Source organism: Polistes dominula, unplaced genomic scaffold, assembly GCF_049000335.1.
Source record: "Polistes dominula isolate Pdom_NZ unplaced genomic scaffold, Pdom_raw_medaka contig_84, whole genome shotgun sequence".
NCBI lineage: Eukaryota > Metazoa > Arthropoda > Insecta > Hymenoptera > Vespidae > Polistes > Polistes dominula.
In genome coordinates, this window is record NW_028300944.1 from 1,500,170 (window position 1) to 1,525,458 (window position 25,289).

The 25,289-nt window shown below is 26.2% G+C and overlaps 1 protein-coding gene across 1 annotated transcript in view; it reads right to left on the reverse strand.

Moving 5' to 3' along the window:
* The window catches only part of LOC107073103 (uncharacterized), a 100,971-nt gene that overhangs the window by 35,467 nt on the left and 40,215 nt on the right, over positions 1-25,289 (reverse strand). Inside the window, exon 2 of the mRNA XM_015333557.2 lies at positions 14,279-14,349. The gene's annotated coding sequence lies outside the window, so the exon portion shown is untranslated. The remainder of the gene's footprint in view (positions 1-14,278; positions 14,350-25,289) is intronic.

Genomic DNA, 25,289 nt, shown 5'->3' on the forward strand with positions numbered 1-25,289 from the left:
AAAAAAAAGTTAATAAGAATATATCGATGATACTTTCTTTTTAGTAGAAACTATTAGGTACAAGTAACAATCACACTCACGTTCTATCTCGTAAACGTGATACTCGTTAAAACGTTAAAGGAAACGTGCAAGATTTACAAGATTGCTGTGGCATCTCTCGTAATATTAGTCATTCGAAACAATGACTCACGAGGAGTGTTTCGACTTTTTCAAGTTCGGCACATTGCAACACTCGTTTGTATTTAAATTCTAATATAAACACGTTAAATTATTACGTTTCCTCAAAATTCAAATAAAATATCCCCCCAAGAGAAATCGGTTAACAAACCTTTTCACTGCTCAATAAAACCTATCGAATGACAGATAAAGGAGTAGGGTAAATCGTAAATATAATTACAGATAATTTAAACAATAAATAATATAAGCTGATTAAATATATTAAATTAGCGTAAATATGAGATTGAATATATGGTGATCAGATTACTATACCAAATTTAAGAATTATCTGAATCAATTGATAATAGAAACAATTTAATTTGTTGATATATTTCAAATGCTTCCAAATTCTATGCATTAAAGGATACTATAGACATGTGACTTAATCAGTGATGCTCAAGGCAACATTAGGAGCAGTCATTTTCTGTTTTCAGCAGGAAAACACTGCATCGTCTAAGATTCAGGTAAGTGTAACAGCTACATTTCTGTGCTTAAGTCAATGTTGTATTTATTCATTTACATAGAGCTCCATTATTATTCGTTGTATATGAATTGTTTTGTTGATCTTCTAAACGGATTAGGTATAGATCACATAATGTTTTTATTATCCTGTCCCCTAGTACCAAACATAAATAGTCCTTTAACGCTGTTCAGTGAGACCTACATTCAAAATAGCAACAGAAAAAAAAATAAGAAAAATATTTATATACACATTGAGTCTTAGAATTAATTTATATATAAAAGTTTATAAACAATAATTGATACACAATGTTTTCAAAGTTATATAAACGGTTAATCATTTAAAAAATTATTTATTCCTTTAACGAATAAATTGATATCAATTTTACTACTTTTGAATGTAAATTTTATTGTAAAAGAAATATATTTTTTCAGATTAATAATAAGAAAAAAAAATTAAGTATATTATATTATATTTATCCAATACTTGAAATATAAAATGAATTCTGTGAGACGCGAATATTCGTAAATCAATATTATTTGTAATATCTACTAACGGTTAATATAATATTATATACAAAATGAATTAATCATAAATATACTTTTACAATGATCTCAAAAGTTTCAAAATATGTTTCAAACAAACGAAAAAATAAGACTTTTATATAATTTTTTCTCATTTTAAACTGACCGATGTTCTAAAGCTTTCAAAAAAAAAAAAAAATTTACATTATATAAATATGTACATATGTATCAATAAAATATTATTTTTCCAATCGTTAAGCTTAATTTCTTAAATTTTACAATTTTCCACAATAATATATAAAAGAAAAAATTATAAATATATATATATTACTTTTAGGTAAAGAACGTTGATCCTCCCCTTTTTCTTTTTATTTGTTTTCTATTCCGAATAGATTCCCATGCTTATAAACTTAGATGTGCTCATTCCCACATTTGTTAACATCTCGTCTTCAGTTATATCTGGGAATTTATTCATAAAATGCACTAATTCTTCATCTTCCAATTGTGTACTTGGTGTTCTTGAAGTACTTGGTCTTTCTAAATTGAAATTATCTTTCTTGAAGCGTTTATACCACACACAACATTTACTTAAGTATATAATAACCTATGTATATGCATATATATATTACCAAGAAGTATAGAACTTTGCTCCTGCTCTTTTTCTTTTAATTTATTTTGATATTCCTGACTTCTTTCTAACCTGAAAAGTGTTTTTCTACTCACTCCTAGTTTTGCTGCCATCATTGTTTGAGTCATACGCGGGTTTTCAAGTCTCAAACGCACGAATTCTTCAATTAACCGTTCTTTGTTTAGAAGTTTAAAAGTACGTCTGTTTAAGTTAAAATCACCGCTCCTGAAGCGCCTAAAGTTATCTTGACATGTAAATTGAGATATAATACCCTTGCCATAAGCGTGTACGAGCATTCGGTGAGCCTCAGCAGCGGAATTGTTACTATTAAAATAATAAAGTAACACTTCTCGCATATGAAGCATTGTTGGCTTATAAACTGACATTTTAAATTTGAAATAACTTTACGATATAAAACCCAATAACCTATTGATACTACCAACTTATCTTCACAAAATGGTAAACAATATTTCAAGCTTTCTTATATGTATGTATTCAACATCTACTTGTCGCTAATGTCATCTACACAAAAGCTATATATATGTCTATACAAAATATATTACTACTATATTTATTATATAGGGGGAGTTCACGTAACATTGAACGACAGTTAGCGTCAGCCCACTCATATATCACAAAAAATAATAATTAAAAACGGGGAAAGGGTTGCAGGGAATATACGATCCAGTTTATCAGTGAAGCTTAAGGCAACATCAGTACAGGTCAATTTCTGTATTTAAGTCTTTAATATATCTACTAATTTATAAAGGACTGATTATTATTCGTTATATGAATTTCTTTGTTTGATTTTCAAAATTTATTCGGTATAGATGATATAATATTAGTATTATCCTTTCCTCTTGTATCGAACAAAAATAGTCTCTTAACACTGAATAGTGTAAACTACATTCAAAATAGCAAATGAAAAAAAAATAGAATAAATATTTATATACACAGTGAGTCACAGAATTATTCTATACATCATTACTGACAATGTTTATAAATAAAAATTGATAAACAGTGTTTCAAATTTATATACACAGTAAATCTATTTTAAAATGATTATTCGTTTAATGAATAAATTGATTTCAACTTTATTACTTATAAAAGAATATTTTATTCTAAAAAATATGTATTATTTCAGATAAAGGATAAGAATAAAAAAATTTCGTATTTTATTACATATATCATTTATATCCAGTATGTCAAATTTAAAATGAATTCTTTAAAACGAATATTCGTAAATCGATATTATATGTAATACTTATTAACGGTTTATATGATATCATATACAAAAGGAATAAATCATAAATAAACTTTGGCAATTACCATAAAAGTTTCAAAATACGTTTGAAACAAACAAACAAACAAACAAATAATAAAACTTTCATTTAAATTTCGCTCATTTTAATCTGACCGCGACTCTAAAGTTTTTAAAATGAAAATAACATTTTTATTATATATATATGTACAATATATTTATGTACATATTTGTGTACATTTATTATATATATTTGTTTTGTATTTATCAAAAATCATTCTGCCGAACACATACTTCTGCTCTTCTAATTAAATTTCTATGAACAGTTTCTAACGTATTCGATTGTTTTAAAGTATGAAACTCTACAATAATCTTTTTTTTCAATTGCTCACTACTTGCGATTTCTTTAGAATAGACAATTGATTGGATATGACTCCATAAATAAAAGTCAAGCGGGGTTAGGTCAAGAGACCGTGGTGGCCAAGCTATTGTTCCAGCACGGTTAATCCAGCTTTTTAAATGTTGGTTTAAAAAATCTCTCACATGACGACTAAAATGTCGTGGATAGTAAGATAATAGGTAAGAAAACACTTTCGTGACATAGGAAGTGTTTATTAACATAACTTTAATCGAGACAATGATCTACAGTGAGATCCGTTATAACGAGACATGATCAAGTGCACGCGGCTAGTATTTTTATTTGGAATATTGTCACATAAATATTATATTAATAAATCAAACATTTATATTATAAAATATAATTTATTATTATAGTATTTGATTGTACTTAAATTAAAAAAAAAAAAAAAAAACACTTCAGTCAGAAATATTCAACACTAAATGGGGTTAATAAAAAACGCAAATTAGATAATCGGTTAGATTCGATTTGAAAGATCAACTTCCATATGATAAAAATTAAATAAAAATCTAAAGAATATTATATGAAAATTGATTTAAAAAAATTAAGTGATAACACGTGACATTCACGTACTATTAAACGTGAAAATAAACGAAAAGTTCGGTGCACTTTCCTGAAAATGAGAATACAAAGAATCCTTTTACTGGTGTTGTTGTCAACTCCTAACCGGTCAGAAATCTTCTCTTTCTCTTTCTCATTCTCTCATTTACTCTCTCCCTCTCCCTCTCTTTCTTTCTCATTTTCTCTTTCAATATTACGCGAATCGTAATTCGAAACGCGTTTCGATGCATTCGCGTATCTTACAGAAAAACGACGTTTTAAACGAACGAAAGAGAACGTTTTCGTTCGCGAAATGGAAAAAGATTTGGAAGTAAATAAAATAAAAAAAAATAAAAAAAGTAAAAGAAGAAGAAAGAAAGATTTTTCGAGATGAGAAAGAGAGACAATTATCGATTCGTGTGGTCCTCGCGATCGCAAGCTTGCAAGAAACGGATAGAGACATCGGGGCACATTCCAAAGGTACGAAAGGCACGCGGACGACGTCGATGATGCTAGTAGTCGAGAACAAACAAAAAGAAGGGATGAGATAAAGAGGGGATGATGAGAAAGAGAAAGAGAAAATATCTCTCCTTTTATCTCTGTGTTCACCACCACCACCCTCTCCTTCTTTCGGAACCTGGTGGACCACCCAGAAAACAACCGATCTCTCTTTTTCTTTCTTACTTTTTTTCTTTCTTTCTTTCTTCTCTTTTTTTTTTTCGCTCCGAGCGATATTTTGATGCAAGTATTATAGCGAAAATGACAAGATAAAAGGTAAAAAGAAAATATATATATATAGATATCTAAACTTAACACGAGTATGATCACGGAAGAAGAATTTCGGGAGGTTTATTTATTTTGAAAATTATTTAAACGAAAACATATGAGAAAAAATGAAAATAAATTTATTTTAATATTGATAAGTGTAGATTCTCGTTATTGAGATTTTTTATCGGGTTTATTAGTGTGAAAATTCGATCAACAATACTACGAAACCTAATAAAATAATTTATAAAGATTTAGAAATAATATAAATCGAATATAATACATTTTAATAATAAATAAATTTAAATAATATGAAGAAATTACGAAGTTTAATGAAAGCTACAAAAATCTTTTAGCAAACCATTCAAACCCCCTAGCAAATTATTTACTTTAAAATTCAAATTTAATACACACGCGTATACTAAAAAGGTTCAACCCTAATTATATGTAAGTATAAGATAAAATAAATATAATATTGGATCTACAAGTAAGTTTCCAGCGTTTTTAAATAGATGGTGTCACGAGTAGTTTCCGGACAGAAATGTCACATCTCATGTGTCATTTTCGAAACTTGTGTATCTGTTAACAACATTGCATCATCATATTTGTCGTATATTTTTTATGAAGCAAAAACATGGCAAGTTATGTGCCAAATAAGCGTCATTTGCGAGAAGCGCTGCTTCTATTCTTTAATTTGAAGAAAAGTGCAGCTGAGGCCTATCGTTTGTTTCTAGAAACTTATGGGGCAGAATTCATTGGTTAATCGACGTGTCATGAATGGTACAAACGGTTGAAAAATAGTAATTTTTACTTTTTTTGGTCCAGAACTTACAAATTGCCAGAAAGATGAGAAAATATTGTATCTTACGATGGACAATATTTCGAATGAAAAATATGTAATCATTTTTTCAGAATAAACTGTCAAATTTTATAAAATAACACTGAAAACTTCATTGTAAATCCAATAATAATTTATGAATGTTATCACATCAGCAGAAATTACCTACTTATCTGAGTATTGATTGTATATTCTTCAAAAAAAAAAAATAAAAATAAAAAAGAAACTCATGTGAAAAGTTGTCATTACTTACCAAGTATGTAAAAACAGTATTGACATCTAGTAGGCTTCGAACGATGATGAAGATTACTATGATCGAATGAGATCATTCGATTGGAATATCAATTAGATCGATACACGTCAAATTTAGTCTTTTTTATCAGGATAGAAAACATTTGTTAAAGATTGAGATGATATTATATGAAAATCGTTCAATAACATCCATTATTTTTATTCCGTAATAAGAACGTATTGAAAATACAATGAAAATAATTGACATGCCAGCACGTAGATTTATAAACTCGTCGTCAACTCTAAGTACGAGAAGTTATGATCGTTCGAAGGTTAAATTCGCCGACTAGTTTGAAGGTTTTTTTTTTTTTAAGAGAAGAAAGGGAAAGACAAAAGACTACGAACACCTTGTTTCTTCAAATCAATTGGGGGGTAGCAACGAAATTTCATGTACAACGTTATATATAGGGTGTCCAATTATCTCTACAATTTATTATTTATTTTAATTAAATAAAACATTATTTTGTTATTTATATTAACATAATTAAAGTTTTCAATTTATATGAACATCATTTTCACATTTATATTTATAAATTAAATATTTTATTTAATTATAATTATAATTTATAATTAATATATTTAATTTCTAATTATAAACACATATATTTATTTAATCGATTCCGATTATTATAATATAATAATTATAATAATTTAATTATTATTATGTTATTTATATTATATTTCAAATAATATTTTGGTAATTATTAATTATAATAATTATTATAAAATAAATATATAAAATTAATATATTTTCTTTCCATTTTTTTTCTTCAAAATAAAATTCATTCGAAATTTGTTTCAACGAATTTCTAAATTTGTTTCAACAATTTCTCCAACAAATTGTTTTGAATTATTATAAGTAACTATAACAAACATTGACAAGGACGTCTGTTTATTGAAAATAAATATTATATACATATATATTTAATATAAAGTATCTTATATTTGAAAATAAGTATACTTAAAATTGTAAATTTAACAATTTCTGTTATATACATCGTCTAACCAAAATTATGCGATTACCAATCACTGATTATGGTCAAGTATAATTTACAATAACACAAAAAAAAATTATTAATGTACATACGTGATAACGAATTGAAATAATTCATTCTATTTACTGTATAGAATAAATTCATCCTTTTGGGTTCTATTTCTTCGTAAACAATTGTATGAAATATTTAACAAATCGTTCACCTAATTTTAACAACACTTCGTAACATACATTCACTTAAATTCAATCTTTTATTGTAGACGAACACTTGATTTTGCGTAAAAAAATTTTACTTGTCAATCGTAAAATTGTCAGTTCGAATAAAAAAACAATAATTGTTTATAAATAAATCTTTTACATTTTACCGAACTTCGTCATTGTCACAGGAATATTTTTGACACTGATATTACAAATTTTAATTTGACAGACAATTTATAGATGGCAGCATCGATATATTATTATTAACCAATTAACTGTTATTGACGAGTATACTCGTCATGTAGCAGTGTATTGACGAGTATACTCGTCATGGAGTAGTATACTGACGAGTATACTTATCACGTAGAAGTGTATTGACGAGAATACTCTTCATTAGATAAGTAAGACGATTTTGTCTAATGACGAGTATACTCGTCATGCGTATAAAGTAATGACCATTGGCCATTTAAATTGTAATTTTTGAGAAAAAACAAAACATATTTTTAAATTTCCAAATGTTTCAAGAGCAACTTATTCTGTGATTGACGAATATACACGTCATTGTTCGATTCTAGCGACACAAAAAGGTGCAAGCTCTCAAATGAGGACACAACACTTAATTAGTTAATGAATCAAATTATGAACGTAATATGAAATTGTTTGATTGATAAATATTATTTCCATTTGTTTTTTTTTTTTTTTTCCGTGGATTCTGTTATTTTCCAATGATACACCATAAGTAACGTTTAAAGTATGTTTTTTTTTTTTTTAATGTGCAATTACATGTTGCATAAAAAAAGAAAATCTTTCCTCGTTATCCTTTTTGATTAAATGAAAATATTCCACGACAATAATCACGTGTCAAAAGTTTGCGTATGTGTCATTACTTTTTTCTTTCCTATAAATTGATTTTTTTCAACAACAACAAAAAAAAGGATGAAAAAATTGATACAAATTATAATAAAAAAAAAAAAAAAAAAAAAAAAAACATTGTTTAGTAATTTACTAAACAAACAGATAAAAGGTGTATAAATTCTTACTTAATAGCACTAATGAAGATTATGTCATCAGACTTCCGATGGATAATAAATGAATCGCAGATAGAATGAAACTTGATTCAATCATTCTGTCATCTAATTAATGACGATAAGGATAATAAAAAAAAAAAAAGAAATATTACAAAATTGTTTGATTTTTCAAAACTATGATAAATATTATTTTAAACAAAGTTTCATTTGATGTTTTTTAATAATTATGTTTTTAATACGTCAAATTATTCTTACAATTATTTTCAACTCACATTTATATGGTTTATGAGAATTAAATTTTAATTCTTATCTTAAATTAACATTGTATATAAAATAATATATGGTGTACTTTTCACAAATGTCATCCAACATATTTGCGTTTAGTAGGTATTTTGTTGAGTGCCACGTCAGTCATCGGTGGCTGACACGAAACTTTCAGTTAAGGCCACGTCAGTCACACGTGACTGACACGTTTCCCTATTTTTTCAATACAAAGTAACACCTGTGGCCTCACGGGAATTTCCTTAAGAATTCGCGTGGCACTCAACGTATTAAACAAAATTCTTTCATTACAATTCGTGTAGAATTAATTAATTATGTTATCAACATTGTTTTATAATATCATAATAATCCTATGGTGGATACAAGAAATTTTATTGTTTATTTTTTTGTCTATGAAAATTGGACACACTTACACTTACAATTACATCATTTTCATAATTATGAGTAGAAATATTTTGTTAGTTCAATGATATTAAGACATACCATTTGGATGAGTATCAAAGAAAGAAAAAGGTGCGGTATATACGGTGTCGATTGTAAAAGGATCGACCACTTTGAATCAACTGTCTTTGGTGACAGAACGAAACGATCATTATGCGTGCCAAGCCTGTAATAACAAGCAATGCAAGATGACCTAATGTACCGGCATAGTATTCCTTCATCTTTTCTTCTCTATTATATTCGTTAGAAATAATCTTTCACGTTGGATACTAAACGAACAACTCTAAGTCCTAGTCGTGTAGATCACATTCTAAAAATAATAACTAATCAAATATAAGAAACTAACAAAAAGGAATTGCAACTTCTAGATGAGGAATAAAACTGTCATGCAGATTACTAGGAGATGTCATTTCTAGGTCATGTGTACTGTTTTTGGTACACGGTAACAAATTTTATTATTTTTTATTAATACTTGTATTATTTTTTCTTGCTTTTGAGAAACTATTTATATTATTTTATTATATATGTAATATTTGATTATATAATATACTATTACAATAATATAATATTTTTTATATTAATTATTAATTATATTTAATTATATAATTATTATTTCTTGCTTTTGAAAGAATAAATATATTATATTATTATTTATTTAATATTTTATTATATAATACACTATTACAATAATATAATATATTATAATATATATAATATTTATATTATATAATAATATAATAAATATTATATATAATAATATAATAAATATTATATAATAATATATATAATAATGTAATATTTATATTAATTATTAATTTTATTTAGGGTTATATATTTGATATATTATATGTATGTTGTTGCATTATATTAAAATATAAATATTTTAATTATATTTAATTATATAATTATCAATTATTAATTTATGTTTGATGTGTAATTACTTTACACAACACAGTTGTTACCAGCAATAATTTCTAGATAAAACCAAAAACCCCAAATTACAAAATTCAATTTAGTATATAAATGCATTTGAGTGTGTATCAAAAATGATATACGTTGCAGAGAACGTGATAAAGTGCATTCCATTTCTCTCTTTTTTTCTTTCTCTCGTTCTCGTTCGAGTATGTCGATCATGAACAGAGAAAGATTCAACTAAAATTAGTTCGAAAGAGTTAACGTTCGAAACTTCTCTTCGATTCAACTTCTGCTTTTGAATTAGCACGAACTTTCTGACCGATAACGGGAGCAAAGACTCAAACGTTCAAGGACAGTCTTCCGGTTAAACCACACAGAACAGAGATCGAATTTAATCGAGTGGTGTTCAATCTTTTACAGTAATATTATTCAATGTTAAAACTATTGGAATTAAACAAAAGTTTTTTTTATTAATATTTCCAAAGTATATTTTATCAAAATAATTCATCATTATACAGTTTTGAAGCCAAGTTTTAACAGAATAAAAACATGAAATTCTGAGGTTCATGGTTCACCCTAATTGGATTGAAATTATCAGATATTCTAAGTTTAAACTTTCGTTTCAATTTAATTTTTTGGACAATGAAAATTAAATTAATGTGCATTTGTTATAATTAAAGTTTATAAATCAGTTATTTTACAAATTACCTAGCTGATGTGCGAATTAACTGAAGTAATCTGTTAAAGTATCAAAAATTATTTTATGCACATTATTTATCAGCCATGTGTTTCATTCAAAATGATTCATAATAGTAATCAAAATAACATAGAATATATGAGTTAACCAGTTAACTGTTACGCTCTCGTTTGATAATCGTTTTGTGTCGCCAGAATCGAGCCATGACGTGTATACTCGTCATTAGACAAAATCGTCTTACTTCTCTAATGAAGAGTATTCACGTCAATACACTTCTACGTAATAATTATACTCGTCAATATACTGCTTCATGACGAGTATTCTCGTCAATACAAAAAATTGTGACAAGTATACTTGTCAATACACAAATTAAATTCACAAATTAAATCAATCACAATTAAATGATTAATTATTATTGACATAATTATTATAACATAAACATTTTATTAATAATTATTGACATATAAATGTTTGATTCATTTTGAAAATAATAAAAAAGAAAAGAAACTGTAATCGATGACATGGTAGTTATTGTTGAAACTATGACTGTTATAGAAGCCTACATTTATTTATTAAAGAGGTCAATGAAAATAAACCTTTGAAGTCTGGACAATATCCTTATATTCAAATATATTTCTAAGAATATTATGTGAAAAATCTTGAAAGAATGATCGTCATCGTCATCAGCTTCCGTTTGGTTCGTCTGCCACGGATAGATCTTGCGTGCGTCACCCTAACGCGGATGCGAGACGGTAACAAAGTAGCACAGATCTCCAATAAAGAAGAAAATAAAATGAAAATATAAAAAAAAAAAAAAGAATACAACAACAAGCAGATAACAAAAGTTGTATTACTTGATTTGTTGGTGGTGGGGGTTGAGGAAAGGGAAAAAACATCGAGAGATGTTTTTTTCAATTTTCTTAACAACATTTTTATTGATTCTACGCGATGAAAAAAAAAAGAAAAAGAAAAACGTGCATTTTCTATTTTTAGACAATGATTTTCTACTGCGTCATTATTTTAGTAGCTTAAGGAATCACCGCTGATTTGTGATGTTGTATTGTGTGTTACGTCAATGCGAGCAGAAAATATTCGTGAGATGATTTTTTCGTTAAAACAAAATTAATAATTGACATTAATTTTAAGATTAAACAAATGTTCGTAAATCTCTTGTTTTTTTTATTTTTTATTATTATTATTATTAATATTTATAAAGTATAGTTTAAAACAATTTGTTATTTATTACAATTATATTACTATATCTTATTATATCATATATTAACACGTTTCGTGTCACGTGTACCATCGATGGTACTCTTACCATTAGACATATTTATTTAATACACTGAAAATAAATGTTTAATTCTGTAAAAAAAAATATTCCCATTAAAATATACAAAATGTAAAATAAAACAAATCATATAAGTTTGTTTAATTTATATATTTACAATAATTATTAATTACATGTATATAGCTTGATTTTGTTAAAACAAAATTAAATGGCCTGAATGACAAGTCAAGTAAAAAAAAGCTTGGAATGTGTTAAAATTTATAATACAGTTTATAACAGAATGAACTCACGGAAATTTTGATTCACCATAAATAATAATCAACCAAAATTCTCATCTCAATTTCGTGAACAATAGGAAAAGGTTACAGTTGTATAATTTAGTTGAACAAATATATATAGGAATACAAATTTTTCTAACAAAACCTAAACAAAAGAGTTGCTGGTTATAAGTGTGTGTATGTGTGTGTGTGTGTCGTTTTTCTAACTTTCCAATAGCTGTTTAATGATTTGTTGGAGAGGAGAGGGAAGAGGAAGATTGACGAAGAGATCAATCGACATCAAGGCAAACGACTCGCGATCAAAACATTGTTAATTGGCCTGGCACGCACATAGTACTCTCTAATCAACTAGCTTGACTTTGATGTCACGTACTGTAATGGCCTTTCGCCATTTCTTTCAACATGATGCTTCGAATAGCACGACAATATATTTTTTTATTATTACCTATCCTAAAAATGAAAGGGTTGAACCCTAATCGTACACCAAAATGCTAATTTTTTGATCAGATTAATTAATAGTATTATTATAGATGATTAATCAACGTTTAATTAGAATTAACGTTGTATTTAATTAATTTGGAATATCGTTGAATTAAATAAAACAAAATTAATTTGTTTATTAGTTTATTAAATTAAAATTATATTTTAATTTTGCAATTTTACTCTTATTGGTTGTAAGTCATCGCTCACGTGTGACAAAACACACATTGAAACTCTCACACTCTTAATAAATAATTATTAATATCATATATATGTAATACTCTTTTAAACAAATAAATAATTTCTGATAACAATATTATTTTTACAATATTAAAAAATTTTTTTTTAATATTTATTTAAACCAACTACAAACTTAATGAGAATCATCAATATAAAAAGCTAACGACTAATAAAAATTAATTATCCTCGTGATTATACTAAACTAACTTTCTTTTCCTCTATGTGCAATAAGTATCACTTATGTAATTAAATAATAATAATAAACACCAGGTAAACTCAAACGGGGAAAGAACAAAATTCTTTTGATCTGCATGAGAGAGAAAGAGAGAGAGAGAGAGAGAGAGAGAGAGAGAGAGAGAGAGAGAGAGATCACTTTACTTCGGTGACGATATTCGCCCACGCGAATTATCATGGTCTAACGTCATAAGTGCTACGTCATTCTTTTCTTGGATTTCTCTTTAAAAACGTTATTAAATACGTGCAATACTTTTATATTATTCACAAAAAAGGAAAAAGAAAGAAATATCACTGCGTTTCTCTTTCTCTCTTATGCTACAATGTTTAAATCCTGTTATGGAACAGAAATTCTTCGGAATCATCGAAAACCGTACTTTCTTTCAATCAGTTAACTGTGATTGACGAAAATACTCTTCATGAAAAAGTGGGACGATTTTGTCTATGGACGAGTATACTCGTCATGCGTATAAAGTAACGACCATTGGCTATTTAAATTGTAATTTTTTTGAGAAAAATAAAACATATTCTCAAATTTGAAGATGTTTAGAATATTTTGAGGCCATGCTGAAATAAAACAAACAAATAAAAAATATAAATAATTTGACATGAAATCATGCGTTTCCTGTATGCACCAGCTGAAACAGCTTACCAGTTCGCGTAACGAATTTATTTAGGTGCAATGATAACGTTTTTTAGATGATAGCCTAAAATGTGGCCAAGGTAAAAGTCAGAATGTTGATTTGTAATAGGATTCCTTCAGGTATGGTCAGTCATGGGAGAAATGCGTAACGCTGACCAGGTGTAAATATTTAATTTTGATTGGGTTTTTAGTTTAATATGTTTATGTTAACCAAATAAGTAAATGTTAGTAATAAAATTGTCAATTTTATAAAATAAATACCGATCTTTTTTGATCCAATATCTTATCAGTGCAACTTACTCTGTGATTGACGAGTATGCACGTCATGGTACAATTTTGATGATACAAAGCCGTGGGTGCTTTCAAACGTGGGCACCAAAGTTAACTGGTTAATAGTTAGTCACGATTTTACTATAATTTCATTTTAAAATCATGTTATTCATAGAATTTTGATATTCAGTTCATTCATACTTTCGTATTTGTAAAATTCATTGAAAGTTTGTACACGTTATTCGAATAAATCAAACGAAATTCGACCCATTCTCTTATCGAACGTTTGAAAGAAAAGTAAAGACATTTAAAGAGTAATAAAAATGATTAAATCATAATGACTTACCTTACGAAAAGATTCAGGATAGTTTTGAGGATAATGTAACAGCTTTTCCTCTTCCTTAAGTTTCGTCGTGTCTGTAACAATAAAAGGAAAAGAAAAATTTATGACGAGTTATTTTCCTTTTATATGCAAAAGTTTCTTGTTAGGGGATAAACCTAAGTAAACGTATTTCGTTCGGAAATTTTTTTGCTTGAAAAATTTATGCAACCATCTTTTGCAAGAGATATGTCGTAGATATTATCCTGTAGTATCTAACTCTTTCTTTTCCTTTTTAATTTTTTTGTAGAATATACCTTTGATCGTATCGTAGTTAGACGTACGATGATATACGTCAGGTAAATCAAAGCTAAAGTACGATAAAATACAAGTAAAAAAGAAGCTGTCATCCTTCGAACAAAACTTGTATTGTCTCCACTTTAATGATACGTTTCGAATCAACAACGAATCCTAGTCACGAGTATTATCCTGTGTGTCCTTCGGCTTGATACTTTTCTATTTTCTATTTTCTTCTTTCTCTTTCTTTGTTAAATAAATGATTTAACTTTTACCTACATAGATACACGAACAATTTGATTAACAATCCTTTTATCAATAACCATACGACGTATTTTAAATAGTTGGAATAGTTCAATGTAAGAATTATAGTTTTTTTTTTAAAGTAGATATTATTAATATTTTTTTAAGTATTTTATAATATGTGAATAATTATGAGAAGATCTAAATTATAATATTTTAAATAATTTGTAGTAGATTTAATATATTAATTTTTGAATACGTGTCTGTTAATATAAATACAAAAAAAAAAAAATTATTATTTTAAAATGAAAAAAAATTAAAATTGTATTTTTTGTAATTTTTTTTAATTTATTGTTATATTATTTTATTATTATTGTATTTTTAATTTTTTTAAATTATTAAATTACTAATAATTTATTCAAATATTTTATAATCTTATGAGAAAATGTCTTATTTGTCGTAGGCTTAACCCTTTGAGTAATAAATATTATAATATAAATTTTATAGTAAATTATATTTAATAATTTTATAATAAAAATTATATTTTATATTATTTATATAATATATATTTTAATAATAATAATTCTAAAAATTAATATAAATTTTATATATTTTTAGTAAATTATATTTAATAAATATATTTATATATATAATAATTTTATAATATAATAAAAATTATATTTTATATTATTTATATAATATATATTTTTATAATAATAATTCTAAAAATTAATATAAATTTTATATATTTTTAGTAAATTATATTTAATAATTATATTTAAATTCAATAATTTGATAGTAAATAAATTGGATCGAAACATTCATCTCATTTCGAAGAAGAAAATCAACGTGAGTTTGATTCGAAGTGGTATCAGGATACGATAAGAAATATACATCTGGTTCGTTCACTTGATTCTAGCTAACATGAAAGATTATCGAAATGAGATAGATAAGAGTATCCTCTCAACGAGAGAGACTGTACGGCACCTGCTTTCGTTTTCCAAGTAATCGTTCTGGATTTCGCAAGAGTTTGCTACGGCTGCTTGGCATTTGTAAATTCTGCATCCGTTCGTGCTCTCCTGACAACGCATACCAAGAACTAACGAAGGGTTATGTATTAACCTTTTTAAACATACACATACATACCTACGTACACACATCTTTAAATCATATATGAACCAATTACATATACACCTACATTGAATACATACAAATATACATACTCTTGTACGTACTTCTTTAAACTACATATGAAAACCATATACGTACATTACATAATACACATACTAATATACATACATACGTATTTAAGTTCATACATTTTTAAACAATATATGAACTTATTTACATATACACATGTATACTTTTTTAACATGTTGAGTGCCACGTCAGTCATAAATGACTGATACTGAACTTCTCGTTCAGGCCGTGTCAAGCACCGGTGCTTGACATTCACCTTTTCATTTTGCCACACGTGGCCTGACAAAGATTTCCGTAAGAATTCATGTGGCGCTCAACGTTTTGAACAACACACACATATGAATTTATTATATAAAACACATACATACATATGTTTTTACGTATGTACTTCTTTAAACCATATATGAACTTATTACATACATGCTCGTACATACAAACATATGTATTTAAGTTCGTACATTTTTAAATCATACATGAACTTATTACATATACACATACATGTATGTAGGTACGAATGTATTTATTTAAACAATTTCTTTATATATATATATATATATGTATGATTTTGTTTGAAGCACGTATAGAATTAGGTATGTGTGAATAGTCGAGTGATAGCATCGGAAACATACCGATACGTAGCATCGTGAAACGACAGAGAGTTGAGAAAGGGTTGGGTTTTAAGATGCCGTTGGCAATGCGTAGAGATCATTTTCTTCCTATGATTCATCGTGGTGTCTTCGTCCTTCGGGATCGCATTGGCGAGAATCTCAACGGGGGATCGCACGATATCGCGTTACCCTTCTTTTCTCTTGCACCTGCGAGAACTCTCGATCTCATATATATATATACAAACAACGTATATATATATATCTTGTGTGTGAACATTCTTCATGAAATTCTCTAACGAATTTTACATTCCTCTATTTCAATCCTACGAATATTCTATTGTATTTGATATATTCGTGTCTTATTCTTTTGTATATAAAATAATATAAATGTATATATAAAAAAATAAAAAGGAAAATATTTAATAAATTATTTATAACGTTTGATGATATTGATAGTCGAATCATGAATTCATGGAAGATATGAAACAGCTGTTTTTTATTTATTTTATTGATTTATATTATTAATTAGTTTATTATTATATGTAATAATATTTTATTGCATTTATATTAATAATTAGATTTTTATTTTATAATATACTATTTTATTTTATTTATATTATTAATTATATTTTTATTTTATATAAATATATATATATTACTATTTTATTTTATTAGTTACTCTTTATGATTTAATTATTTATTTAAATTATATTAATTACTTTTCTGTTTTCTACACAACTAAAAGTAAGAATAAGAAATTTATCAACATTTGTAAAATTTCTACAATAATAAATAAATTTTTACTACTTACAAAATATTGTAAAATAACATGACTTATAATAAATATTTAAATTATTTTATTTCTTGGTGTTAATATATTTTAAATAAATATCACGAAATAAAATAATACAATATACTTTTAATTTTCTATATTCTATATATAATCTTTCCATTTAATTCGAATAAATTATTAACATTATATTGGGTAGGATCAATCATTCATAAATTCGTTCCATTCAACAATGTCATAGTTTCCTTAAATCGAACCACTTGTCATGAAGTATCCTTATTTTTTTGCAATCAGTATCATTGACGACGCAAAAACTCTTTAGTGATTTATGTCATCGGAACGCGCCAACAAATGACAATTGGTTTTCTCATTACTTATACAATAATATTCCAATCATACAAAGCAAAAAAAAAAAAATATAGTCTAATCATCAATTAATGAAAAGAAAAATCCAAGATTTTTCCTAATGAAATAATATAAACGATGCATCCCATTGATATTTTTTTATCATTGGACAGCAGGGACATAAGATCCAGTTTATCAGTGACGCTCAAGGCAACATCAGAAGCAGTCATTTTCTGTTTTCAGCAGGAAAACACTGCATCGTCCAAAATTCAGGTAAGTCTTACAGCTACACTTTTGTGCTTAGGTCAATGTGGTATGTGTTCATTTATAAAAAGCTCCATTATTATTTGTCATATGATAATTTTTTTTTGATTAGAAAAACGGATTAAATAATAATCACGTAATGATTTTATTATCTTGTAACTTAGTATTAACTAAACCATTAGTATTAACTAGACCTTCTACGCTTAACAGTCAAATCTAAATTCAAAATAGCAAAAGAAAAAAAATAAGATAAATATTTATATACACAGTAAGTCACAGAATTATTCTATATATCATTACAGAAAAAGTTTATAAACAATAATTGATAGACAATATTTTCAAATTAATATACACAGTAAAACTAGTTTAAAATTATTTATTCATTTAATAATTAAATTAATATCTGTTTTATTACTTTGTGTAGAATATTTTATTCTAAAAGAAATATATTAATTTAGATAAATGATAAAAAAGAAATCCCATATATTATATCATTTGTAACCAGTAAATCAAATATAAAATGAATTCTTTGAAACGAATATTCGGAAATCAATATTATTTGTAATACCTAGTAACGGCTTATACAATATTATATAACTAAGAAATGAATCATAAATAAACTTTAAAAATAATCATAAAAGTTTTAAAATATGTTTCAAAAAAACAAACAAACAAATAAAACTTTTATTTAAATTCCTCTTATTTTAAACTGACTGATGTCTTAAAGTTTTCCAAAAAGAAAATAACATTTTCATTACACAGATATATATATTACCTAGAGGTATAGAACTTTGGTCCTGCTGTAATTTTTTTAATTCATTTTGATATTCCTGACTTCTTTGGTATATGGAAACTGTTTTTTGACTTATTCCAACTTCTGCTGCCATCATTGCTTGAGTCATATGCGGGTCTTCAAGTCTCAAACGCACTAATTCTTGAATTATCCGTTCTTTATTTTGTCGTTTTCTAGTAGATCTGTCTAAGTCGAAATCACCTCTCCTGAATTTCTCAAAGTTATGTTTACATATACTTAGAGATATAATATCCTCGCCATAAGCGTGTATGAGCATTTGGTGAGCCTTAGATGCGTAAGCATTACTATTAAAGTAATAAATTAAAACCTCCCGCAAATGACGCATTGTTGGCTTATAAACTGACATTTCTAATTTGAAATAACTTTATGATATAAACACCAATAATCTACTGATACAACCAACTTATCTTCACAAAATGGTAAACAATATTTCAAGCTTTCTTATATGTATGTATTCAATATTTGCTTGTCGCTAATGCCATCTACAGAAAAGCTATATGTCGACCGTTTATTTTGAAAGTGGTTTAAGTCTAGTTTCTTTTGTTTGGAGAATATTAAAGATTTGCATATCAAAGTCTACTCATTTTTTTTACCGACTAAATTTATATTGTACAAAACAAATGCCCATTATATGAAATTAAATATTAACTAGTAATCTATAAAGAGTTTACATTAAAATAAACATAAATTACATTATATCTCTTTTTTTTTAAATGGACTTACACAATTTTCTAAAGAAGCGGTCCATATATGTCTATAAATAATATATATTACTCTGTCTCTATAAATAATTTATATAACATATAGGTGAGTTCACGAAACGTCGAACAGCATCTAGCTATGGCTAATCGTATATTTTAAAAAATAATAATAAAAAACGGGTAATAATGGTGCAGGGTCATACGATCCAGTTAATCCTGTAACACTTAAGACAGCATCTGGAGCGGTCAATTTCTTAAAATTATATTTCGGCAGGAAAACACTGCATCGTCAAAGATTTAGATAAGTGTTAAAGCCACATTTCTGTGCTTAGGTCAATGTGGTATTTGGTAATCTATAAGACGCCCCATTATTATACGGTATATATGTATTGTTCTTTTATTTTCAAAACGGATCTGGTATATACCACGTATTGTCAATATTATCGTGTCCCCTAGTACCAAACAGAAATAGACCTTTAACGCTGTTCAGTTAGACCTACATTCAAAATAGCAAAAGAAAAAAAAATAGGATAAATATTTATATACACAGTGAGTCACAGAGTTATTTTATATATCATTGTTTATAAACAATATTTGATACACAATGTTTTTAAATTTATATAAACGGTTAATCATTTTTAAAATTATTTATTTCTTTAATGAATAAATTGATATCAATTTTACTACTTTTGAAATAATATTATATTCTATATAAATATATTATTTCAGATAAATGATATAAAAAAAGAAATTAGGTATATTATATCATATGTATCTATTACTTGAAATATAAAATGAATTCTTTGAAACGAATATTCGTAAATAAATATTATTTGTTATAACTAGTAACGGTTTATGAAAGATTATATACTGAAGAAATAAATCATAAATAAACTTTGATAATGATCATAAAAGTTTGAAAATATATTTCAAACAAGCAAACAAATAATCGAAGAAATAATAAAAATTTTCTTTATATTCCGCCGATTTCAAAAAGAAAGTAATATTTTTATTATATATATTACTATTAGATATAGAACTTTGCTTACGTCTTTTTACTTTTTATTTGTTTAATCTTTTCATACTGTTTATGAACGTTTGAGCTATAGATATGCTCATTCCACTTTCTTGTGCTAACTCGTCTGGAGTTAGATACGGGAATTCATTCATATTATGTACTAATTCTTCATCTTCCAACTTTGTGCGTGGTGATCTTGAAGTAGGTCTTTCTAAGTTAAGATTATATTTTTTGAAGCGTTTATTCCACACAACATGTACTTAAGTATATAATATCCTATGTATATATAAAAATGATATATAATTGATACAAATATATCAATTATATATCATTTTTTCAATCGTTAATTTTCATTTCTTGAATTTTACAATTTTTTCGAATAGAAAAAAAGAATAAAAAATGTATATATATATATATATATATATATATATACATTATATCATAGTAATATTTAATATAAATATATATATTTTACTTTTAGGTATAGGGCTTGGCTCCAGTCCATTTTCTTTTAAATTTTCGTGTCTTTCCTGACTGCTTAGTTGTTTTGAAACTGTAAATTTGCTTATTCCCAATTGTTGTGCCTTTTCCGTTTGAGACGTACCCGGGTTTTCACAGGTCAAACGCACTAATTTATCTTTCTTTTCTCTACATAGTGTTGTAGAAGTAGGTCTTTCTAAGTTGAAATTACATTTCTTGAAGCGTTTATACCACACACAACATGTACTTAAGAATATAATATCCTATGTATATATAAAAATGATATATAATTGATATATATATATATATATATATATATATATATATATATATATTACCAAGAAGTATAGAACCTTGGTCCTGCTGTAATTTTTTTAATTCATTTTGATATTCCTGACTTCTTTGGTATCTGAAAACTGTGTTTTTACTTATTCCAACCTCTGCTGCCATCTCTGCTTGAGTAATACGCGGGTTTTCAAGTATCAAACGCACTAATTCTCCAATTGCACGTTCTTTATTTATTCTTTTCCTCATAGTTCTGTTTAAGTTGAAATCACCGCTCCTGAAGCGAATAAAGTTTCTTTCACATGTACGTAGGGATATACTATCCATGCCATAAGCGTGTACGAGCATTCGGTGAGCACCAGCAGCGGATTCTTTACTATTAAAATAGTAAAGTAATACCTCCCGCAAATGACGCATTGTAGGCTTATAAACTGACATTTCTATTTAGAAATAACTATATCATATAAACACAAGTCAATTACTAATACTATCAAGTTATGCTCACGAAATATTGAAGAGTGTTCCAAGCTGTCCTATATATATGTATCTGATGTCTACTTGTCGCTATTGCCATCTACAGAAAAGCTATATATATATATATATATATATATGTTCATACAAAATATATTACTATTAAATTTATTTAATGTGTAGGGGGAGTTCACATAACGTCTAACATCACCTAGCTTCGGCCACTAATCTATAAACAGTTTCTTTTTAAAATGACGTTAATACACTTTCCCTTTTTTCGAAGAAATTAAAGTTTCGTATATTTGCAAATAAAAAAATTGAGGCAAATTATATGAAGTCTGCTAATATTTCTACAGATTGATTAATATCTCGTTTCATTATAAAAATTTGTTTTAGGCGAATTTGACTAAACTAATATATATTTACAGGCTGCATTATACATGCACCACTTTCTAAACGAAACAATTGTAAAATTGTTTTAATTCCCATTTTGAAAAATCAAATATAACATTTAAAATATGTTTTATATTATTCCAATTTTGATAACAAATAATGACAAGATTTCAAATTGAAGTAGTATTTTTATATTTAGACGTTAATTACATTGGTAAAAATACAATATATTGGTAGTATTTAATTATGCTCTGTATATGAGAGTTTTTTCAAATATTTATGATACACAGAATGTATTTAAGGTATTAACTATTTGATATCTTTATATTTTTTATAAATTATAGGTCTGTCATATTGGTACAAAGCAGCCAAGGCTATTTTTTCAAAGTTCAGTGATTTTTTAGGACATGTACATAATTTACAGTTTTAAATTCTTTGTTTTTATTCGATTTTTTAAATAATATAGTGTATGGTACAATTTTAATAAACCTCATCCAAGATATTGGCAAGCAATTAACCATTTCTTAATTAGTTTCTTCTTATCTGCTTTTTGATTGCGTTATGAAGATTTTTTGTTGAGACGAAATTCTATCGTTTTGTTTTATGTAAAATGAATTTATTATGTTTGCTATATTGTTTTAATAAATCATAATAATCCTCTAGTTTATATAGAAAACACTTTTTCCCTTTTTTTTTACTATAAAACTTTCGTAATTAATGATTATGCATTTCTTTTGCCGAAAAATTTTAATTGTACAAAACATAGGCATTTTTTAAGAAATTAAATACTATTTAGTTATACATGAGAAGTTTACAATAAATTAAGTATAAATTTCGTGATATCTCATTCTACTAAAAAATGGACTTTTAAAAAATTAAATGGTTTATATACTACAATATAACAATAAAAAATGGATAAAACGTGTTCTACAGGATCATACGATCCAATTTATCAGTGACGCTCTAAACAAAATCAGGCGCCGTCGATTTCTGTTTTCTGCAGGAAAACACTGCATCGTCTAAGATTCAGGTAAGTAGTAAAGCAACATTTCTGCCTTTAAGTCTCTATGATATTTGTCCATTTATAAAAAGCTCCATTATTATTTGTTATATGATAATTTTTTTTATTTTGAAAACTGAATAAATAATAATCACGTAATGATTTTATTATCTTGTCACTCAGTATTAACTAAACCATTAGTATTAACAAGTCCTTCTACGCTTAACAGTCAAATCTAAATTCAAAATAGCAAAAAAAAAAGGAAAAAAAGATAAATATTTATATACACAGCGAGTCACAGAATTATTCTTCATATCATTACTGACAAAGTTTATAAACAAAAATTGATACACAACATTTTCAAATTAATATCTACAGTAAATCTATTTTAAAATTATTTAATCTTTAAATGAATTATTTAATATCTATTTTATTACTTTATGTAGAATATTTTATTCTAAAGAAAATATATTATTTCAAATAAAAGATATAAAAAAAGAAATTAGGTATATTAAATCATTTGTATCCAGTACGTCAAATAAAAAATTAGTTCCTTGAAACGAATGTTCGTAACTCAATATTATTTGTAATACCTACTAATGGTTTATATAATATTATATACTAAAAAAATAAGTTATAAATAAACCTTAACAATGTTCATAAAAATTTCAAAAAATGTTTCTAACAAAAAAAAATTAAACTTTTATTTAAATTCCTCTTATTTTAAACTGACTGATGTCTTAAAGTTTTCCAAAAAGAAAATAACATTTTCATTACATAGATATATATATTACCTAGAGGTATAGAACTTTGGTCCTGCTGTAATTTTTTTAATTCATTTTGATATTCCTTACTTCTTAGGTATTTGGAGACTGTGTCTTGACTTATTCCAACTATTGCTCCCATCACTGCTTGAGTAATACGCGGGTTTTCAAGTGTCAAACGCACTAATTCTCTAATTACCCGTTCTTTATTTATTCTTTTCCTCATTTGTCTGTCTAAGTTGAAATCACCGCTCCTGAAGCGCTTAAAGTTATTTGTACATGTACATAAGGATATAATCCTCTTGCCATAAGCGTGTACGAGCATACGGTGAGCACAAGCAGCGGAATTGTTACTATTAAAAAAATAAAGTAACACTTCTCGCAAATGACGCATTGTTGGCTTATAAACCGACATTTCTAATTTGAAATAACTTTATGATATAAACACTAATAAACTACTGATACTACCAACTTATCTTCACAAAATGGTAAACAATATTTCAAGCTTTCTTATATGTATGTATTCAACATTTGCTTGTCGCTAATGCCATCTATAGAAAAGCTATATATATATATGATCACACAAAATATATTACTACTATATTTATTTAATGTGTAGAGGAGTTCACATAACGTCTAACATCACCTAACGCAGGCCACTAATATATAAGCCGTTTCTTTTAAAATAATGTCAATCCGCTTTCTCTTTTTTCGTAGAAATTAAAGTTTTGTATATTTGGTAATAAAAAACAATTTAGGCAAATTATATGAAGTCTGCTAATATTTCTACAGATTGATCAATATTTCGTTTCATTATATAAATTTGTTTTAGACGAATTTGACTAATCTAATATATATCTACAGGCTGCATTAAACTTATACCACTTCCTAAATGAAACAATTGTAAAAATTGTTTAATTTCAATTTTAAAAAACAAAAATCACATTTAAAATATGTTTTCTATTAATAAAATTTTGTTTACAAATTATTACAAGATATAAAGTGAAAGTATTATTTTTATATTTAGACAAAATTACATTGGTAAAAATACAATATATTGGTAGTATTTACTTATGCTCTGTATATGAGAGTTTTTTCAAATATTTATGATACACAGAATGTATTTAAGGTATTAACTATTAGATAACTTTATATTTTTTATAAATTATAGGTCTGTCATCTTGGTACAAAGCCGCCAAGGCTATTTTTTCAAAGTTCAGTGATTTTTTAGGACATGTAGATAATTTACAGTTTTAAATTCTTTGTTTTTATTCGATTTTTTAAATAATTTAGTGTATGGTACAATTTTAATAAACCTCATCCAAGATATTGGCAAGCAATTAACCATTTCTTTATTAGTTTTTT